This window comes from Bos grunniens, chromosome 23 (assembly GCF_055505025.1).
Source record: "Bos grunniens cultivar Pamir isolate PY7600 chromosome 23, Bosgru_T2T1.0, whole genome shotgun sequence".
NCBI classification, from domain to species: Eukaryota; Metazoa; Chordata; class Mammalia; order Artiodactyla; family Bovidae; genus Bos; species Bos grunniens.
In genome coordinates this window covers 43491486-43504231 of record NC_141187.1, presented here as the reverse complement: position 1 = coordinate 43504231, position 12746 = coordinate 43491486, and the positions used below count along the sequence as shown (strand labels likewise).

Below are 12746 nucleotides of genomic sequence, written 5' to 3'. Positions count from 1 at the left end.
TGATCCCCACAATACGTTAACATCCATCACTACACATACTTACAAAATTTTTTTTCTTGTAATGGGAATTTTTAGGATCTCTTCTCTTAGCAACTTATAAATATACACTACAGATTTATTCATTATAGTCATCACTCTCTACCTTACATCCCTAGGGTTTATTTATCTTATAACTGGAAGTTTCTACCTTATGACATTCTTCACCCATTTCACTCATTTGTGTATATTTTTGATATGAAAAGAATCCAAATCATTTTCTTTCAAAATCAGTTCATTAGAGGATAAACTTTGCTCACTAGAGGGATCTTGCTTTGATCAGCTTGTGTCATTTCTGTATAGCCTTTTATTCCCATGACCCCTTGTCTTGGGAGTCTTTAGTTTCCATCAGTTTTCTCTCCTCTCTCATCATCTGTCTGCAAGATCACCCACACCTGCATGTCTGCTTGGGAGCCTCTCTGTTCAAACTGCAGAGGCCGTCCTCTCCTGGGGACCATTTCCTAGGCAGTTCTAGCATCCCTTCTTAGGTAAGAGTAGCCAGACCATCCACAGCTCAGCTTGACCAGCAAGTGTTGCAGTGACTTTGGATTAGCACCTCAGAGCAATGGTAAAATGTAGTCTGAAGTGCTTCCACCTCCTTCCTGAAGGGTTTTCATTTTTTAAACCCAGCAATTAGCCAAAACATAGGCACTAAAATAACTATTGAATACTTAACATATTTATCTGTGGGAGTTGTTGGATTTTAGAAAGCGATGAGAATAGGGTTTATCTCCCTTAAAATGCCTCCCTTTCCTTTTCTTTCTTTCTTTTTTTTCATTTCTGATTCCTTTTTGTCCTTCAGGGAGGATTGTGTGTGTGTGTAATTGTCAAAAGCGCACAGCCAGAAGAGGAGAGGAAATGGAATTAAAGGTGAAATGAGTAACCACCCTGGCAGCAGGGCACGTGTTAGCGAGGCCCTATATCTCCTTACATCCCAAACGAAGGCCCAGGCGGCCCCCACCTCCGCAGCCCCCTTCAGGACCCCCCCCCCCCGACTCTTTGATATGCTAATTGTGGCTGTGGGTCGGTTCGAGCTGGCAAGAGAGCAGAAGCTTTCAGAAGGCTGACACGTTACAAAGCTGCAAACTTCAAAGCCCGGTTTAAAAGGGTCTGTTCTCATCCAGCAAAATAAGTTTGCTTTTTACAATGCCGAAGAGAAAATCCCAACAAATTAGAGTGGAATCTTAAACAATGAAGCAGGCCCAACTCAGAAATAAGGAACCAATTAATGCTATCAACATGGCTTCTATCTGTCCTTAGGACTTTAATCACTTCCAGATGAGAGCATGCATCTGATTAGGGTCCTCTGGCAGCTCACTTCTCCATCAGAGCTCGGTGAAAAGAATGAACATGAGGCTGCGAGGCTGGAGTCCAAGGTTTGGACTCATCAGCTGGTTACACTCTACCTTGAACCAGGTTGACATGGTTTCTGGCAGAAAGTCCAACAGAGGGTAGGACATCAAAGAATGCAGCTCCTACTTTTTAGAAACACATATATGATTTGTTGGAAGTTATTTCAACTCCCAATAAATATCGAGATACCTCACCAGGATTGGCCCTAGACGTCCACAAAGTACGTCCTTTCCCCATCATCTTATTTTGTGGTCCAGGTTCTGTTACCAAATGCAAGTTCCTGTGTTTAGGGCAGTGTGAAGCCAACAGCCAGCATGTTGTGGTATGGAGCAGAGGAAGGCTTATTGCAGGGCCAAGCAAGGAGAGCGAGTGGCTCGTGTTCAAAACCCCCTGAAATTCCCAATGGTTTTCGGTGTGAGGGCTGCAAAGTGTGTGACTTTCTTCTCATTGGTTGGTGGTGAGGTAACAGCATGGAGCTCCAAGGGTCTGGTGAATGAGTGAGTGACTGATAGCCGCTCAGTCGTGTCCGACTTTTTGCGACCCCATGGACTGCAGCCCGCCAGGCTCCTCCGTCCCTGGGATTCTCCAGGCAAGAATACTGGAGTGGGTTGCCATTCCCTTCTCCAGGGGATTTTCCCAACCCAGCATCCGAACCCGGGTCTCCCGCACGGCAGGCAGATTCTTTACTGTCTGAGCCACTAGGGAAGCCCCTGGCTGTGAGAGTAAGTGTCTGGTGATCAGCTTGAAATCACCACCCTGCACCTGAGTGGGGCTTTACTTCCTGCTGCTGCTGCTGCTAAGTCACTTCAGTCGTGTCCGACTCTGTGCGACCCCATAGACGGCAGCCCACCAGGCTCCCCCGTCCCTGGGATTCTCCAGGCAAGAACACTGGAGTGGGTTGCCATTTCCTTCTCCAATGCATGAAAGTGAAAAGTGAAAGTGAAGTCGCTCAGTCTTGTCCGACTCTTAACGACCCCATGGACTGCAGCCTACCAGGCTCCTCCATCCATGGGATTTGCCAGGCAAGAATACTGGAGTGGGGTGCCATTGCCTTCTCCATTACTTCCTGCAGAAGAACCCTAAGATGCTGTTATGTATATCCCTTGAGGAGGAGCCAAGACCCTGTCTTAACCACTTCAGTATAGTTTCTTGATTGCTCCTCTTTTGTTTATGCATTCCCTTCCTTCTTTGATGAGCAACTGTTTGAATCTACCCTCTGGAGTTCAGGGAAGATCTAGGCAGGTCTAGGAGGCCTAAGACTGATTCCTACAAACAAGAGGGGAGGGAAGACAGAAATGATTTGTACCTGGGAGGCTCCTGCTTGGTTTCAATCTACAATTCTACCATTTTTTTAACTTTATCTCCTTGGCTCTTATATGCTGTTTTAGTCGCTCAGTCCCATCCAACTCTTTCACGACCCCATGAACTGCCAGGCTCCTTTGTCCATGGGATTTTCCAGGCAAGAATACTGGAGTGGGTTGTCATTTCCTCCTCCAGGGGATCCCCTGGACCCAGGGATTTAACTCTCAACTCCTGCATCGGCAGGTGGATTCTTTACCACTGAGCCACCTGGGAAGCCCTTGGCTTTTTTTATTTTTGGTTGCTACTCAGGCTTTCTTTAGTTACCGTGAGAGCAGGCTCCTCTTTGGTGGGGTGCACAGGCTTCTCACTGAGATGGCTTCTCTCGTTGCAGAGCACAGGCTCTAGGTCCTCAGGCTCAGTTGTCGTGGCTCACAGGCCCTAAAGCTCCAGCTCAGTAGTTGCGGTGCCCGGGCTTAGGTGCTCCAAGGCATGTGGGATCTTCCCAGACAAGGGATTGAACCCGTGTCCCCTGCACTGGCAAGCGGATTCCTATACATTGTACCACCAGGGAAATCCTATCTCTTTGGCTCTTAAAGACAATATTTTAGTCTTTGTCCTGGTCTGCTTGGGCTGCCATAACAAAATACCACAGACCTGGTGGTTTAAACAACAGAATCTATTTTTTCACAGTTTCAGAGCTGTTGGCAGGACTGGTATCTGATGAGAACTCTCTCTTTGGATTGCAGGTGGCCACCATCTTGCTGTAGTTCACGGGACCTCTCCACTGAGTGCATGTGGTTGGGGGAGGTCTCTGGTATCCCTGCCTCCTTTTTAGAAGGACAATAATACTATTGGATTAGGGCCCCACCCATATGACCTCATTTAACTTTAATTTTCTCTTTAAAGACCCTATCTCCAAATACAGCCCCATTGGGGTTAGAGCCTAAAAGGGTTCAGAATATGGCACTCCAAAATATACCACTTTGGTATGAGGATTATTTTGAGCTGAAAGTAACTGGGAATCAACAGATGCAGAAAGAAGCCTTCCCTTATCAGACTAAAAGCAGCAAGTTCTGGGAAATAAGGCTGCTATAATTCCCTCTCCAGGGTGAATCGACTCCCAGAAGAGAAATAAAACGTACCCCTAAATCCCTCCTCCCTGGGAGTTTAACTGCCGTGAAGGAGACAGAACTATCACTCAGACCTGTATAGACAAACATGATCACAAACTTTCTTATCTGTCCTTTGTTCTCCTAAAAACCCATTTGTCTTTCCTAAAGAAACCATTCATTCTGCCATAAAAGCCTTTTCTCCCCCACCCGTTTGCCTGCTAAGTTAGGTATATAAGCCTCTAGCTTTTAACAGCCAGCTACCTCTTTTGCTAACTCCCCTGTGCATAAGAATAATCTTTTTCCCCTGTTAATCTGTCTTTTGTTAGTTTAATTCACAAGCCTCCAGTTTTCAGAACTTAAGAGGGTAGAGAAAAATATTTTCCCTACAGGCTTCAACTTATGAATCTGGGTTGTGGGTCATGGAGGACAAAATTCAGTCCATAGCAGTCAGTCTTCAGGCTTCCTCAGCGAATCAAAACCCTCACGCATACCTCTGAAGTACAAAAACAGTCAGCAACAGCAAGAGCTGTGTCCACGAGGAGAGAGTGAGAGGGGATTAAGGTAATGAATCCTGACCTTGATGGCACATGCCTGCCTTCCTCCCTGGGTTATACCTGGGGTCTCCACTACCTCAGCCTTACTAGCTTTGCATTTTTTTCTTAAAAGGACTGTCTTTTCCACTGGCTAATGAGTATGGCTTCCCTGGTGACTCAGATAGTAAAGAATTCGCCTGCAACACAGGAGACTCAGGTTTGATCCCTGCGTCAGGAAGATCCCCTGGAAAAGAGAATGGCTACCCACTCCTGTATTCTCGGCTGGAGAATTTCATGGACAGAGGAACCTAGACGGCTACAGTCCCTAGGGTTGCAAAGAGTCAGACATGACTGAGCGACTAACACTTTCACAATGGGTATGACACATGTGTTGACCTATGTGAGTTAGTGGGTGGTAGGGAAGGTTGAGGAAGATTCGTCCTGACTTTGAAGGGGAGTAGAGTATGCCACCCCAAAATATGCCTCTTTGGCATAAACATTTTGAGCTGATTATTCTTGAGAAACTACAGACACCGGAGAATCTCTGAATCTGAGAATCTCTGATCGTATTTTGACATGCAATTAAAAAGTGGATTTTATACAACAACCCACAACGACCATCTCAGTGATTGGACTGAGAAGAAGCCCCAAAGCACTTCCCAAAGCCAAATTTGCACACCAAAAAAAGTCATGGTCACTTTTTTGTGGTCTGCTGCCAGTCTGACCCACTATAGCGAACCCCAGCGAAACCATTACATCTGAGAAGTATGCTCAGCAGATGGATGAAATGCACCAAAAACCGCAACACCTGCACTCAGCATTGGTCAACAGAAAGGGCCCAACTCTTCCCCATGACAACGCCCGACTGCGTGCCTCACAACCAACGCTTCAAAAGCTGAAGGAACTGGGCTACGAAGTTTTCCCTCATCCACCATACTCGCCTGGCGTCTTGCCAACTGACTGCCACTTCTTTAAGCATCTCTGAAAGCAGAGTAGACTTCACCCTTTTGTGGGAGATACTTCCAAAGGAATCCTCTTTTTGTCAGTGTCTCCCTCTTTCTACCAGGAAGAGAAAGGTGGCTCTAATTCACAAGAAACTTTTATCAGTGAGGAAGGCCCCAACTTAATGCAGCATAACAACCTACTCCTGTTTACTGGGTTCAACTCCCCTAGCTGGTCCCCTGACCACCAACATCTTTAGTCTTTAGGTGAAGATGGTACTTAAGGTGGTACCATCTGGGGGAGTTTTATGCAGTTTTCCTGGGTCTCTCCGAATGTAATGCTTCTAAATCTCTGTTCGTTTTTCTCTCTCTTTTTTTTTGGCTGTGCCACCTGGCTTTCAGGATCTTAGTTCCCAACCAGGGATCTGATCCAGGCCCCCTGCCATGGAAGTACTGAGTCCTAACCACTCACTGGACTTCCAGGGAGGTCTCTGTTAACCTTTCTTTTATTAAAGGGGGTCTCAACCACAGAACCTAGAGGAGAAGAAGGAAATTTATTTTTCCTCCTCTATAGCTTGAATAATTCAGGACAGCCTCACCTTCCAGGAGCAGGACAGCCTGAGAGGCACGGGGCAGCTGAATTTCCAAAAACTCGCTCTCTGCCTGGCATTGTTGTTCAATTGCTAAGTCAAGTCCAACTTGACACCTACTGTGGCACTAGGTGGAGGCCTTGGTGGATTTCCACCTCCTCTGGGGGCTGATGGGGGCTGATCATCAAGAAAAATGATCCTAGAAGGAGGGTAGAATGCCCCACTCCAAACATGCCTCTTTGGCACTTAAGAGACATAGCTTACATTTATAAGGAAAATCTCCATTTGTGAGGGAGCCTCCCCTCTGAACCAGGAAGAGGAGGAGACTAAGTCTATAGAAACTCTTATCAATGGGAAGACTACAACTTAAATCTGCATAACAAACTTTCCCTTGTTTACTCTGATTTTCCCCGGGAACCTCCCAGAACCAGCCTCCCCACACCACCCAACGTTTTCTTTTGTCTTTAGCTGGAGATGGTATTTGGGGTGGTGACTTGGGCCATTTCCAGCAGTTACTCAGTTTTCCTGGGTCTCTCCCAGGTCTTCAGGAGGGGGTCTGTGTGATTACACTTGTTTGTTTTTGTGCCGTTAATCTCTCTCTTAGAGGGGGATCTAGCCAAGAACCTAGAAGGGTAAAGGGAAAATTCTTTTCCTCCCCTATACCATATACAACAAGATTAACTTCATTTTAAAAACTCAAAGAAAAAAATACTGGAAGGAAGCAGAGCAAATGGTTTTCTTCCTATACAGACAGCATCCTAAATAATTGCATCCTCTGAGATTTACATAAATCCCACTCAAGCCCCCTCTCCCAGGTCCAGAAGGAAGTCTGGGATCCTCCCCCGGGTCTCTTGAATTCCAGAGGGCTCAGCTGCTAAGATCTGCAGCTCCTGTTTCCTGTCTCCCTTCACCCTTAGTCCCACCGACATCTCACCACCCTCAGCTCTTCTCCTGGCCCCCTTTTTTCCCCCAACTGCTTTGGGTGTAACAGCCTTAACTGGAGGTGTGGGGAATGGGGACAGGGCGGTGTAAACACAGAGCCAGCTGCCCAGTTCATCACAGCCCTTAAATTTCCTCCAGCCACCATACCCTGGTGAGTTTCTCTGCAGGGCCACCACCTGTCACACCACAGCTCAACCCGTCCCCTTCACACCCCTCCGTCCGCTCTGCTTCCCCCACCCCCAACCCACAGGAGCTCCTCCTTGTTCTCCTGCCCAGGCGGGTAAACTCCTTCCTGCCTCCAGCTACCAGGCCTGAGTGACCAACCCTCATGCACTTCACCCTTGAAGTGTCTGGTCAAGGTATTTTACCAACCAAAAGGCACCTATTCCAGAGAGGAGTTCTACCACTGTCTCAGGGGCATAAGCCTCTGCCACTGCACTTTGGCTGAAAGTCACATTTTCACCTTCACTGCAAGTCTTTTCCAAACTTTCCTGACAAGCATATATTAATTTCAAAAATTTTTGAAGGGAGAGGTCACATATAGACAAGCAGTTCTAAACCGGGGACAGTTTTGCAGTTAGGGGACATATGGGCTTCCCCAGTGGCTCAGACAGCAAAGAATCTGCTTGCAATGCAGGAGACACAGGTTTGATCCCTGGGTTGGGAAGATCCCCTGGAGAAAAGAATGGCTACCCACTCCAATATTCTTGGCTGGAGAATTCCATAGACAGTGCATGCTAAGTCACTTCCATCGTGTCCAACTCTTTGCGACCCTGTGGACTGTATGTAGCCCGCCAGGCTCCTCTGTCCATGGGATTCTCCAGGCAAGAATACTCGAGTAGGTTGCCATTTCCTCCTCCAGGGGGTCTTCCTGACCCAGGGATCAAACCCTTGTCTCCATGGACAGTGGAGCATCTAAAAAGAGGAACAGAGTGACTCTTCTCTGTTTAAAGTGGGATCAGTTAAGGGAAACCATTCCATTTATGTTGGCAGAATAATAACAACTACGAATCACTGATAATTTACTCTACAGCCTTACGATCCTGACTGTACCTGACCTCCTGAAGCTAAGCAGGGTGGGGCCTGGTTAGAACCTGGATGGGAGAATTTACTCTGCTCCTAACCCCAGTGGCTCAGCGGTACAGAACCTGCCTGCAGTGCGGGAGACAAAGGAGACAGGTTCAGTCCTTGGGTCATGAAGATCTCTTGGAAAAGGGAATGACAACCCACTCCACTACTCTTGCCTGGAGAATTCCATGGACGGAGGAGCCTGGCAGGCGATGGTCAGGTCGCAAAGAGGCAGACATGACTGAAGCGACTGGGCGTGCAAGCACATACCCTAACAACCCTACAAGGCAAGCAGCTGTTCAGCTGTCATCCCCTTTCTAAGAATGAGGGAACCAAACTGAGGCCAGGAGGAGTAAATCATCCGCCAAGGTCACACAGACAGTGTAATAGACACAGGATGACTTGAGACAGAGAAGTGTTAGGCCAGGAGGAAGTGGTGCTAACGCTCACACTTTGGTCCTAGACTTGCCACACACAGATATTTCCTGCATTTCTACCCCATTGCTGAGCAAACAGAGAACGTGTTAAAGGAGGCATGAAGCTTTGGCCACTAAATTTCATCCCAAAATTGTGAATGGCAAATTTGCATTTTGTATATAGAACTTCAAAGTGTGTTTCATTCAAGAGGCTTGATTTTTGGTCTTTAAAATTAATGAACCATGTTATCAGTACACTAAATATATGTATGTGTATGTATGTATTTTTCTTAATACTTTGAAATGTGCATTTTTAAATATAGTGAGAGAAGGGGAGGCAGGCCAGATGGCTTCACTGGAGACCTACCAAGTGTTTAAAGAAGAATTAGCATCAGTTCTACATAATCTCTTCCAGAAAAATTGAAGAGGAGGGAACACTGCCCAGTTAATTTTATGAAGCTAGTATTAATTCTAATACCAATACTAGACAAAGATAGTATAACAAAAGGAGAACTACAGACAAATATCCCTCATGAATATAGATGTAAAAAGTCCTTAGCAAAATATTAGCAAATAGAATTCAGCAATATATAAGAATTATGTCAGAGATACAAAGCTTGTTCATTTTGAAAGTCAATAAATTTAATTTAAAAATGATTAGATCCTTCAATCCAAAAACATGCATTTTACAAAATTCAATATCCATTTGTGATAAGGAATAACAGAAACGCAAGAACAGAGGGAAACTTTCTCAACTTGATTTTTAAATGTAACCACACACACACAAAAAAACCCTACAATTAATATTTTGCTTATTGATAAAAGACTGAATGTTTTCTCCCTATAATCAAAAACAAGGCAAGGATATCTGCTGTCATCACTCTTATTTAATGCAGTGTTGGAAGTTCTAGCCTGTGCAAAAAGGCAAGAAAAGGAAATAAAAGGCATACATATCAGAAAGTTAGAAATAAGACTATACCTATTTGCAGATGATATATAATAATTTTCTGTGTGGAAAATCCCAAGGAATCTATTTAAAAGAAAAAGGAAAAAATTAATTCAGCAAGGCTGCAGGTTATCAAATAAGTATACAAAACTCAATTGTATTCCTATAAATTAGCAACGCACATGTGAAAACAAAATTTTTTGATATAATGCCACTTACAGTCACAAAAAAACGGTATAAATCTATTTTACATGCACTTGTATGCTGAAGATTAAACAATGCTACTTTTTAAATAAAACTTAAAAATATCTAATTCAATGGAAAGACATATTCATGAATTGAAAGGCTCAATATAATAAAGATTCTGTGCTGTGCTTAGTCACTCAGTCATGTCCTACTTTTTGTGACCCCACGGAGTGTAGCCCACCAGGCTCCTCTGTCCATGGGATTCTCCAGGCAAGAACCACTGCTAGGCATACACACTGAGGAAACCAGAAGGGAAAGAGACATGTGTACCCCAATGTTCATCGCAGCACTGTTTGTAATAGCCAGGACATGGAAGCAACCTAGATGCCCAACAGCAGATGAATGGATAAGAAAGCTGTGGTACATATACACAATGGAGTATTACTCAGCCATTAAAAAGAATACATTTGAATCAGTTCTAATGAGGTGGATGAAACTGGAGCCTATTATACAGAGTGAAGTAAGCCAGAAGGAAAAACATAAATACAGTATACTAACGCATATATATGGAATTTAGAAAGATGGTAACAATAACTCTGTATACGAGACAGCAAAAGAGACACTGATGTATAGAACAGTCTTATGGACTCTGTGGGAGAGGGAGAGGGTGGGAAGATTTGGGAGAATGGCATTGAAACATGTAAAATATCATGTAGGAAACGAGTTGCCAGTCCAGGTTCGATGCACGATGCTGGATGCTTGGGGCTGATGCACTGGACGGCCCAGAGGGATGGTATGGGGAGGGAGGAGGGAGGAGGGTTCGGGATGGGGAACACATGTATACCTGTGGCGAATTCATTTTGATATTTGGCAAAACTAATACAATTATGTAAAGTTTAAAAATAAAATAAAATTAGAAAAAAATAAATAAATAAATTTAAAAAAATAAATAAATAAAAAAAATTAAAAAAAAAAAAAAAAGAATACAGGAGTGGGTTGCCAAAGCCCTCCTCCAGGGGATCTTCCCCACCTAGGGATCAAATCTAGGTCTCCCACATTGCAGGCAGATTCTTTATCATCTGAGCCACCAGAGAAGCCCGAGAATACTAGAGTGGGTAGCCTATCCCTTCGCCAAGGGATCTTCCCCACTGAGGAATCAAACCAGAGTCTCCTGCATTGCAGGCAGATTGGAAAACTTCTGCTCTGTGAAAGACCCTCTTAAATAAATGAAAAGACTAGCTATAAAGTGTAAGAAATTAGCCACAAAGCATGAGTCTGCCAGAGGACTTGTTTTGTTGCTAAGTCGTGTCCAACCCTTTGCCATTAGGGAAATACAGATTAAATCCACAATGAGATATCCCACCCATCAAAATGGCTAAAATAAAAGGTAGTAACAACACTAAATTCTGCTCAGGATACAGAGAAATTCGATCACTCGTACGATGTTGGTGGGAATGTAAACTAGTACAGCCACTCGAGAAGACAGTGCGGCAGTATCTTAAAAAACTAAACACAGACTTATCCTATGACCTAGCATTACACTCCTGCTCGTTCATCCCAAAGAAATGAAGATTTACGGTCACACGAAAACCTGTACACAAGTGTGTATGCTCAGTTACTCATTCCTATCCAACTCTTTTCAACCCCATGCACTGTCGATGGCCCGGCTTCTTTGTCCATGGGATTTTCCAGGCAAGAATACTGGAGTGGTTTGCCACTTCCTACTCCAAAAACATGTGCATAACAGCCTTATTTGCAATAGCCCAAACCTGAAAATAACCCAAGTGTCCTTCAATGGGCAAATGGTTAAACAAATTGTGGTACATCTATACCATAGCTATGGTTCAGCAATAAAAATAACAAACTATTAATACAGTCAACAACCTGGATGAATAACCGGAGAGTTATGCAAAATGACGAAAACCAATCCCGAAGATTACAAACTATGTGATTCCATTTACATAACATTCTTGAAATGAAAACGTTCTAGAAATGAAGAAAAGGTGAGGGGTTGCTAGTGGTTAAAGAAGGGTTCAGGGCAGGAAGGAAACAGAAGTGGCTGTAAAAGGGCAACCTGAGGGATTTTTGTGATGGAAATGGACCCTATCTTGACTTTCCGTGTCCACATCTTGGTTGTATGAGGTGTTACCGTGCAGGGGAAAGTAGGTCAAAGGCATAGGAAATTCCTCTGTATTATTTCTTGCAACTACATATGAAAATATAACGATCTCAAAATAGAAAATTCATTTAAAACATGTATTTGAGTTATATTATTATATTATACCAAACTATATCATAATTATAAACTATATTATATTACATCTATTTAAATAATTGGATATCTGTATGGAATTCACCTTGAGCTTTTCAGAAAGAAGAAAGAAATGCTTAAATATGGGCTTTAGGAAAAAGTATGAACAATACAAGCCCAGAACAGACCAGTTCCTTGATTAAGGTTAAAAAGTAGCCACTCACTGGAGAAGGCAGCCCTAAAACGTGACCAGGAGACAAGTCACCCACTCTCCCGAAGAGCAGGCACCTATACTCCATGTAAAATAAACTGTAGACAGAGAAATTGCAATGTGAGAAGAGTGTGGAAAGCGAGGAAGGGGTGTCATAATGACTAGTGCAAACAGAGTCACCACGGAGTCTAGGAAGAACCAGAGGGTGAGACACGAGTGTTTTTCCAGTACTGACCTGGACAGAATACAGCTGGCCAACACAAACATCCAGTCCACTGGGCAAACATACTCCTGGCTGAAGGCGAATTTTTCACTTGGGGCAGTCACCATGTGATGAAAACACACCCTCTAGGAAATCCAATTTCCCTTGCTTGGGTTCTATATTCATCAAGCAACCTTCTGATCTTAATTTGATTTTTGATGGTTTCCTTACTAGAAGAGAAGGAGCTAATGGAATCCAATCTGTTAAATGATAATGTGTTTTCTTCCCTTATGACTCTCCCATGGATTTTTGGCATTGGGTATTTTGTTCCAAACTGTTTTCTCTCTCAGGCATGATAGTATTTTCCCTCCAACAAAAATACAACCCCCTCGAACAAAGGGACTGAGTCAACAACCATTTATTAAGCACCTGCTATGTGCTTGGACCTGTGCAAGGATCAAAAGCAAAATGCAGCTGAGATATGATTTGTGCCCCAGTGATGACTAATTTCCTGGCGGTCTTGTCACAGCAGAGCCAGCAGTTGCCATTATGGCTAAGAATGTGGGCTTCAGAACCAAACCAATGGAACTGGATTTCTGGTGCCAACATTTTCGGTGTGTGTGATCATGAGCAAGTTATGTAACCACCCTGACCCTC

The 12746-nt window shown here is 44.1% G+C and overlaps 1 long non-coding RNA gene across 1 annotated transcript in view; it reads right to left on the bottom strand.

The window, feature by feature from the left end:
* The window catches only part of LOC147347720 (uncharacterized), a 32130-nt gene extending 19753 nt beyond the window's left edge, over positions 1 to 12377 (bottom strand). Inside the window, exons 1-2 of the long non-coding RNA XR_015152663.1 lie at positions 12123 to 12377; positions 9273 to 9323 (exon numbers count right to left, since the gene is read on the bottom strand). This is a non-coding gene — a long non-coding RNA (uncharacterized LOC147347720). The remainder of the gene's footprint in view (positions 1 to 9272; positions 9324 to 12122) is intronic.
* Between the last annotated feature and the right edge of the window lie 369 nt (positions 12378 to 12746).